This window comes from Rhynchophorus ferrugineus, unplaced genomic scaffold (genome assembly GCF_030347505.1).
Source record: "Rhynchophorus ferrugineus isolate W39M unplaced genomic scaffold, kcgeb_rfMv2 rfM3, whole genome shotgun sequence".
Lineage (NCBI taxonomy): Eukaryota > Metazoa > Arthropoda > Insecta > Coleoptera > Curculionidae > Rhynchophorus > Rhynchophorus ferrugineus.
Genome location: NW_027472582.1, coordinates 14,355,376 through 14,366,109, shown reverse-complemented (window position 1 = coordinate 14,366,109; position 10,734 = coordinate 14,355,376).

Here is a 10,734-nt window from a genome sequence, read left to right as displayed (position 1 = left end):
ATTATATCAACCTATTTCATAAAGTAATTTTATGGATGCGGAACGTTCAGTTCGAAATTAGATTTTGCCGATAGAATTTCATTTGATTTCGAGGAAGAAAAAAGCACGAGGTGGGTAGGTCAAAGGGTTCGTCGATAATATTTTACGAGCGCAACGACAAACGGAAATTTTATCGGTTCATTACGAGTAATTTGTGAAAAAATTAATTACATTGCTGTTGGGATCGAAATAAATAAAGTTCTAAAATTGAGCCGGAAAACGATTTAAAATTAGTTTCTGTTTTATAGCTAATATTTTATTAATTTCATGGCACATACGAGCACTATTGCATATAAATTGTTCCAGTAGTATGAATATTTTAAGGGAATATTGTATTAATAAATTAATTTTTATTTACTTAACACAATGTTTATTCTACATAGGGTGCAGAATAAACGTCACTAAAAATGAATCATAGTCTTCAAAATAGTAAACGTCTATAGATGATTACCTATTCATTTGACCTAAATATCTTATCATCCAGTCATTTCAGGTTTGGCAATAAAAACTAGTCGGACAAGGTTACATCTGGAGAATATGTTGTATGATAAGTTCGAGGTTGCTACAAGAAGTAGACAGCGATTAAATGGTTTTGTAATATGAAAATGGCTTCATCTTTCCAAATACATGGAAACTCACCAAAAAAGATGGCAAACATGTCCTTATAGTGATAGGATAGCAAATTTTTTTATTTTTCAACATGATCAAGGGGATCATGATCATTAACTGAATATATTTAGTCCAGAATTTATCCAATTTTTTTATCCCTTCTAAATAATATTACAGGTTTTCTCTAGGTAATCAGAATATAGTAATCCATTACGTGCTATAATTCTTAGCGCAATCTATAGATGTTTACTATTGTGACTACACCCGTGTGTTTACGTGCATTTTCTTGATGCAATATTACTTTGTTCCTCACCAAATGCGATATTTTTAAGCATAATTTTTTATGATAAATAATACTTAATCGGCACACAAAAATAGAATCTTTCCATTTTTGTTAAAATTGGAAAGGTTTTCTGCCCTCAAGTTGTCAAATACAAACCAAATAGCGCAGTTTGCTCAAACATCTCACAGCAGCCTCTTAATAGATGACATTTAGGGCCAGCAGTGATCTGAACTATCCTCGTATTACAATAAATATTCAATATTTTGTGATAAGATAAGTAATTCTGACCTATTATGAAGGTATCTTAAATCTAACGCTAAACTAGTAAACTTTCACTTGTTGTAATGTTCTTAAATATGTTTATTAGATTTTATTTATAGTGCAAAATTTAACAATAAAAATTGGCTGTAATATTTCTACTGAAACGATAATTTATAAAAAAACAGATATTGCCGGCTAGGTGAACACCACTATCAAGGTGACACGACGTTTGCTCTGCTATTGCGATAGTCGCGTATTGGAATCCTGCTTGAACATTGTCGTAAATTTATTTTTGTGATACTGACGTTTATAATTCGTGACTAAAAGACAAGAGTGCAAAATCCAACAAGGATAATGATCCCATTCACGCAACTAATCAAACTGGGTAAGATCGGATGTCTTCGGAGATGATCTCTAAGTTGATCACTCGCCAGTCGGCAGGCTTATTGCCGAGGACCGTGGTTCGGAGCACACGTTATACGATCCAGATAAATAGTTGATACATATATATATATATATATATATATATTTATATATATATATATATATATATATATATATATAGTAGATAGATAGTTGGTAAATAGTAGAATCTAAAAATATAACAAAAACACACACAATTACAAGAAATACAGAGATTTTTAAGTTTTTATGGTGTTAGAATATTCTAACCTATAGTAGATGTCGGAATCTACCTAAATATTTTTACATATTATTTGTTATTTGTTTATTATTTGGTTTTGTTTTATGTCTTGTTTTATGTTGTTACTTAAAAAGTACACCTGACATTAATTTTTACTAAAACCATCATTAATGATAATATATGATGTTATAATATAATAGGTCATATATAATATCATATATTAGATATAATTTATTTTAAAATAGAGTAATACATTGTATACTTGCAGGAAAATACAGAACTTGTAAGGTAGCCGGCTTGGTGGCGCAGTGGTAAAGGCGACGGGACAGTATTCCTACTGTTGCGATAGCCGCGGGTTCGAATCCTGCTGGGGCATGGTCGTAAATTTATGTTTGTGATTGTTTAAAATTTGTGAATGTTCTAGGCAAGAGTGTGAAATCCGATAAGGAAAATGATCCCAGTCACGCCAGTAACCAGGCTGGGTAAGACCGGATGTCTTCTGGGATGATTTCTAAAGTTGGTCACTCGCCAGTCGGTAGGCTTAATGATGAGGACCGTAACCGTGGTTCGGAGCCCACGTTAAACTTTAGGCCCAGTCCAGATAAACTCACAGTTGGAAAAAGGAGACTTTTACTCGAGATCCATTTTGATCAAAGTAAAGAAGCAAACATATCCTGTAGACTCAACTTATAACAATTAAAACATTTTTTATGTACTGCAAATGTTTTTAATGATATAAACTTTAGTAAACGAAATAATCATACAGTCCTCCTATTAATCATTGGCGGACAATTCTCTCGTTCCAGAATGGCCATAACATTTACATTTTACATATTTTTCATAAAATCTCTTTTTGCACAATGCTTATTTACTTTTGCTGAGATAAAAATATCACTAACATAATAAATAATAAAATATCTAACAAAAACACAACATTATTTCAATCTACTCATAATTTGGCCCCATTAAAAACGCATTATCCCAAACGAGAATATCTTCAAGAGAATATACCTTTTAAATAATAAAAAATTAACGTTATGAAACCAATTTTTGTTGTCCCCGGGGATCTGGAGGTCAGGTTTCGGCCTATAAAAAAACGGGAAAGGTAGTCAAATTTTGCTGTTGGGTAATTTATTTATGGAAATATAAGTAGAAAACCACATCTCTCGGCGGAATTATTTTCATTTTATAATATTTCATGGAAATAAGATATTTGTATAAAAAAGTGAAATTAAAAATTGCAATTATATTTTGAATAAATTGTCTTTTTTACCAACGGAATATTACCCAAGATAATACTAAACTCATAATAAGGCCAAACTAAAACCATTGTAATGAAACAAACAGTAAATAGAACAAATTTACAACAACGTGTGCAGTACCACTCTCTGGGCCACTCAGGAATGTAATGCGTGTGCACTGGCACTAATTTTGAAGCTGCATCAAATACTCGATAACGTAAAACACTCAATAATGAAAGCACCAGGTTAATGTAAACACAACATTTGTCAAATAAAGCATTTTAAAACTGTACGTTACACAAAGTCTGCAATAAAAAAGTTGTTGGAGTATTTTCAGGATTCTTTTAAATGTATTTAAAATCAAATACGATACAGCACTATGGCGTATTTTCATATATTCATCAAAAAGAAATCTTAAAGGAATTCTGCTTCACAACGTCGGTTTTTATGCTTCCATACAAGAACTTGAAATTACTTTTGTTCGCCAATTAAGATATGGAAACCAACCGTAGACTTGCGGTGATTTTAAAATGTTGTGCATGTTGCTCGGACAAGACTTTATCAAACTTTCTTGCTTTTTGGATCTATGCTATCGTAGAGGCTGAGCAAATCACTGGACCAAAATGAGTTGACCTCCGAAGGAGATGAACAAAAATCCGAAAAAAACCTCCTATAAGAAACATTGGTACCTCTACATAAAATCCTTTTACAACCTTTGCACATAAAGTTAAGATTGATGAACCAATTTGTAAAATTTCTTCCCAAAGATAAAGATTGTTTCAAATATAGTTTTAAAATTTTCAGACCTCTCAGAAGCAAAGATGAACGAGGGTGTAGATGTAACTCATAATTCATCACAACCATGACGGATCCTCATAAAGAAGAGTGGATTGCTTTTAAGGAGGTCATAGAGAAATTTCTATTGATGATTATAAAGACCCTAAGTATAAAAAAGGCTAGAAGTATATTAAAATTGTTGAAAGCTTTATATTGCCTAATGAGTCTAAAATAACATTTTCTTTATTCCCCCTTCGACGACTTTCCGAAAAATATGTGAAATATGAGTCAACGCCAAAGTAAATGAAGATTATGTCACAAAAAGTTCTTAGAATTTTTTACACATCTGTGTTTTTTTCTAACTAAAATGTAATTATCACTGTACAATTCACCTTAACGAGTGTTTGCTGAATATATTTGCAATTAATCTTAGCTACCAAGAAATACTGAACAGAGGGATATATTAACACTACATATTGAACTATTTGCCAAATAGTATCACGCATAGTGCTCCTTCCTCTATCACTCATTTGAATATATGTTGGAATGAGCTCTTCTATATTTTATCTTGACGATTCTATTTAATGTCAAGAAGACTCTCTTCTTAATAATACCGATGATTAAGTGACTAAGTAGAGCGATTAAGTAAGTAAGATTGAGTAAGATGATTAAGTAGAGTTTTGAACGTATAGATACATCCCTGATAATGATGCCTCGGGGTCTTTATGATTGAAAGAGAAGGCTGGATTAACACCTCTTTCTGCATCATAATTTCGTAAAAATGTACAAATGAGCAAAAATAGGACTCGCTCAACTTTGACACCCTTGTCCCGAAATGAAACGCCTCTAATTTCAAAGGGTTGCGGTTGTCAGGGTTTGCAAGTTCAGAGCAGTTGTGGATGTTTATCAAGCTGTTGTCACATTAAGGCATCCTTTATTAGGTTAAAGATGTTTTATTCTCTAACATCTGCGTCTCGAGCGCCTGCTTGATAAAAGTGAAATGCTGCATGATTTTTTCGTCCTACATGTGTTTCAACATACCCTGAACACTGTGGATTCTCGTTGGAACAGTAATTGTCATATTGATTTAGTGAACTAAAATTATCTAATTGCACTAATAAATGAAATTAAATCGCTAAAATTGTCTTGAGAGTTCGTACATAAGGCATAATATCTTTGAACGTGTACTTTGATTGTATAACCAAAAAATACATTAACATCCAAAGACTAGCCAACAAAAAGTTCCTATTACATAATTTGCAAGAATAATTAATAAAAAAAGGACCAAACGTGGAAAATAAATTAAAGGCCTCATACATAAAGACAGATATAAAAAACAAAATTAAACCAGTATTATTTTGCTACCTTATGTTATTAATTCAGTTGAAAGTAATAATTTCCAAAATTTCCTATACTAATCAATATTAATTAGCTAAAACTTTTGGATAACCTCAAACGAGACATCAGGTTTTTGGACTTCTATAATATTATATACATTTTTTACTACGGGGTTTTCAAAGAAAAATCATTCTAAATAAATTAATTCACAGTTTATAATTATAATAATGAATAAATAGCCGGCTTGGTGGCGCAGTGGTAAAGGCGATGGGACGGTCCTCCTACTGTTGCGATAGCCACGAGTTCCTGCTGGGACATGGTCGTAAATTTATTTTTTGATTGTTTAAAATTTGTGAATATTCTAGGCAAGAGTGTATAGTCCGACAAGGAAAATGATCCCAGTCACGCCAGTAACCAGGTTGGGTAAGACCGGATGTCTTCTAGGATGATTTAGGTTAGTCACTCGCCAGTTGGTATTCTTAATGCTGAAGACCGTGGTTCGGAGCAAACGTTAAACTTTAGGCCCAGTCCAGATAAACCCATAGTTGGTAAAAGGAGTACTTTAAAAAATATATAAAAAAATTAATAAATAAATAATTCCCATAATGTAATTTTTATAATGTTTATAAATCAATTATCAATATATATTTTCTATTTTATTGAAATAATTATGACAATCTCTTTCTTTTATTATAAAAACTAATTACTCAGTCGGTATACTGGTTCGTATTGTACCCGGGAACAGTTGTTACCAAGCGTCGCAAATATTCTTGATAAAATTATATTCGGGGGTTCAGCATTTGATAATGGGAAAAGTTTGGGAACATGTCTGCAAAATTATTTAAGAGTGACGAGATCTTTCCATTGTCCCTTATTTAGGGCTTTAACGATTGAAAAAATAGACAAAATAGAAAATATGTCTGAACAAAATATCAAATATATTAATATAAGAACTCAGGTATATTGTGGATAGTGGAGTCACAATGTCAGATAACAACGTTTTATTATATTTTAGAGTCTCCTTTTTATCTACTGGACAATTGACCAACTTGGAGATCATCCCAGAAGAAGCCATCCGGTCTTACACAGCCTGGTTACTGGCGTGACTTCTACAAATGTTACACAATCACAAGCATATATTTACGACCATGCCTCAGCAGTATTCAAACCTGCGAATATCTCAACAATAGAGAACTGTCCTGTCGCCTTAACCACTGCACCAACCAAGTCAGCGATAAGAAATTTTAATACGTAAAAATGTAATTTATAAATCTTATAAAGGCTGAGCTAAATTGGAGAGCTTTTTGTAAACTGTAAGCTTTATATTAACAGAATACGAAATAAGAAACGATAAATGTCAGAATTTCATGACAATCTGACCTGTGAAAACAATGCACTTCAATTACTAGCTAATGAAAGCATGGTAAAATTGAACAAATTATTCTGCTAATTGTTTCGTATCGTCAGTATTTACTCGGTGTCTGAAAACCTCAAGAGAATAACCCATGAAAAGTGATTTAAAAAATTAAAGATAAAGCATCTATAGACATATAGACATAGACACGCGCAAACATAAATAGAAATGTCCATGCTCTGCATAGGATTCACACATGTGACAATCGCAACAGCAGTAGTGGAACCCTCCCATTGTCATGACTACTAGTAGTGTACTACTCGTATGCTCGAAGTTTTATTGTGATATATTATGGGCATTATTGATTTTCAAACACTAAAAACATTGCTACATCATTAAATTTCAGCAACATTTGAAATCAACACTAACAAAAATATAGTTATAGAATTATACGATATGATATATTAAAAGTTAGAACATCCATTGTAAATCCTTCAGAATTAATACACGTTCCTAATATATATATGACGAATATATGGAATAGCTCTCCAACGAAAAATGGAGGATCTGTACGAGATGAAATGAAATATTTATATCATGCATAAAAAATCTATTGAAGCCTATATCTATTCAACACCCATTTTTTTACATATATACATTTTCGCTGCTTATATTTTCCCCTCCTTTCTTATAAATATCCGACGGAAGTAAATAATAAACAAAATATTTTATACAGATGCATATTGGCAAGGTATTTATATAAAAATCAATTTAAAAATTATGAAAATCCTTATATGGCACGATGGCAGAGTTGTCCAAATGATGGGAAGATGATGGATGATCCTGTTTTGATCCTCCTATTGTTATGGCCGTCACGGGGTTTAAACTGGCAGGAACTGAATTTATATTTGACATTTTTATAATTATCTATAGGCACCAACACCACAAGTCTGTAGGCTTGTGAGGATAAGGAAGGTGTTTTGAAAACTTCACTAAGCAGTATTAGTAGATAAAAATTGTTTTAAAAAAATATATAACAGGTCAATTGAAAAGTCCCCGCCCTACCATAGTAAAACACATTTTTTTGACAAAATTAGTTTTTTTTTTGTCAAATATAATTCCCTTCAAAGGTGATACACTGCTTATACCTCCAACTTTTCGATACCATTTTTGTAGTACGATTTGTCCTTTGCTTCAAAATAGGCCTCAGTTTCGGCGAACAGCTTTTGATTCGACGAAAGTTTCTTCCTAGCGAGCATTATTTTGAGATCTGAGAACAGTAAATAGTCTGCGGGCCCGGTCTGGAGAATACGTGGATGAGGAAGCAATTCGAAGCCCAGTTCATGGATTTTTGCCATCGTTTTGACTGACTTGTGACATGGTGCATTGTCTTGGTGAAACAGCACTTTCCTTTTCTTCAAATGTGATTTAACGCGTCCAATAACGCTATGTAATAGTCTTTGTTGATGGTCCTTCCTGTTTCAAGGTAGTCAATGAAAACTATTCCATGCGCATCCCAAAATACAGATGTCGTAACCTTGTCAGCCGACTGCTGCTTTTTCCCATGCTTTGGGGCCGGGCCATCGTGTGCAGTCTACTTGGATAACTGTCGATTGGACTTCGGAGTGAAATGATGGAGCCATGTTTCATCCGTTGTCACATATCGATGCAAAAACTCGGGTTTATTACGCTTGATCATTTTCAAACACTGCTCCGAATCATCAACTCATCATTGTTTTTAATCAAATGTGGGCTCGCGCGGCACCCATTTTGCACAGAGCTTTCTCATACCCAGGTATTCGTGATAGATATGATATACATGTTTAGTTGATATCTTTAGAATGTCTGCTATTTCATTCAATTTCAATTTACGGTCATTCAAAATCATTTTGTGGATTTTTTAAATGTTTTCATCAGTAACAACCTCTTTTGGGCGTTCACTGCGTTTAACGTCTTCGGTGCCCATTTCACCACGTCTAAACTTACCATACCAATCCTTGATAATTGATTTTCCTGGGGCAGTGTCCGGAAACTCGGAATCAAGCCAAGTTTTTGCTTCAACTGTATTTTTTCCCGTCAAAAAGCAATATTTTATCAACACACGAAATTCCTTTTTATCCATTTTTTTCACAATAACAAAAATTGCTTAACTCAAAATGCTATAATTCACAAACTAATGATCTCACAGCTGTCAAATTTATACACGCATCTTTTGAGGGTTAGGGCTAACTAAACAACATATGAATTTAATTTTAGTATTTGTGTCAGGCCGGGGACTTTTCAATTGACTTGTTATTTTAGGACAAAATTTCCCCACACCAGAGATGCAAAATAATTGACGAAATCTTTATGTTTACATAACTAGCATCAGCTTTTATTTGCCAAAATTAAATGAAGATGGTGGTGAGATGGTTCCATCAGGACACATGCGAAAATGATCAGAAAGAATATTTACCGATTTTTGCTCACGTTTACAAGTCGAATTGGTTAATATAAAAAACAACAAAGTAAGTAGAATCATTTTATCACAGATATTTACTGGTGATTTTACCATTTAATCTTTTTGACTTTATAACCGTATTTTACTTATTATTATTGTTGTGGCTACAGTTTTGGAAGTAAAAATAACGTACGAGTATAAAAAAATAAAAATACGTAAACATTCCACAGGAAAACTTACATTAGCAATATTTTGTAGGTTAAAAGATCTGCTTCGTACAGTCAAGTTGCAAAGTTAAACTCACTCTATCATAGATAATAATGGAGTAAAATTCAAAACTACATGCTTATGATATTGTCGATACCATAATAAATGATCATCTGAAAGGTTTTAGACCATCTGAAGGGATTAGACTTCATTATTTAATCGAACAGATGCTTATTTCCGCTTTTCAACCACTAATTATCCAAATTTCATGCAGCGAATAAAAATTTTAACAAATGGCTGTGTTGCTTCTCGATTGCTCAGCATTTAAAGCATCATATTAAAAATTCTAAACTATTGGAAAAAGTGATAGAAAAGTTTATTTATTTAATTACAAATTATTCACCTTTATATTCCAATTATAGTTAAAGTTCATGATTACATTTTTACCATAAATATCAATATCAGTCATTATTTACAAAATGAGAATTAGGAGAAAAAAAAACAAAAAAGTTATGATCATTAAAAAGTTTAATAGTTTCGCGTGAGTCCCTAATGATTCGAAAGTGTTTAATTATAAATGGCTTAATTAATGGAACCATAGTCCGTTCTGTGTTTTGCCGAAACAGTTGTTTCGAAGGCGTTGGTAATATTTTGATAAAATTATAATTGGACGCTCAAAATTTGATAATGAGAAAACTTCGGAAATACAGCCGTAAATTTCTCGCAAACTTTCACACAGATATTTCGTTGTTTTTCTGTGCTGTTACCCCCATTATATTTAGACTTATTAGAGCTATATATAAATATAAATAATTTTCATTAAACCATACATTTTATATAATAAAATCGTTATATCGTTTCACCAAAATTTTAGTGGGAGGAAATATTTTGAATACTAGAGGGATTAAAATGATAAGCAGCGTTTTTGTGATCTAACATTCCCACAAAAAAGGAAGCTAAGAGAAATGTATTACAATAATATCAACTATGAAGTCCAGAAGATTCTAACAACGAATTGACGATGTTTTCGTATCGAAATTTTTCTGCTCCAGTCCTCTCTTTCCTCGCAAAATTCACTTGATGGCCACATGATGATTGAGTGACAGAAAAAAGGGTCTCTTTCAACAACCCTAGGTTTTTAATATAGATATTTTACTTTGCAACTAAAAGTTCGATACTCTCATTTACAATTACCGATTACCGATCGAGACATATTGACACAAATAATATCAATATATCAGAAAAAAAATTACCTATATATATATATATATATATATATATATATATATATATATATATATATATATATATATATATATATATATATATATATTTCATCAGCAAATACAACATGCTACAGAAAATACTTGTTTCTTGCCTGGCAAACAATAAAACCAGGATCTCGTTTTTCTACCTCTTTAAGATCTTTCCTATCTCATGTAATAATCTGGAAGCACTTGATTCATCATCGACTAAGTTGTGTGAAAACTTCTTCAAGAGTTTGAGCTTGATTATCGCCATTGTCATTGTGAAATAAGTCAT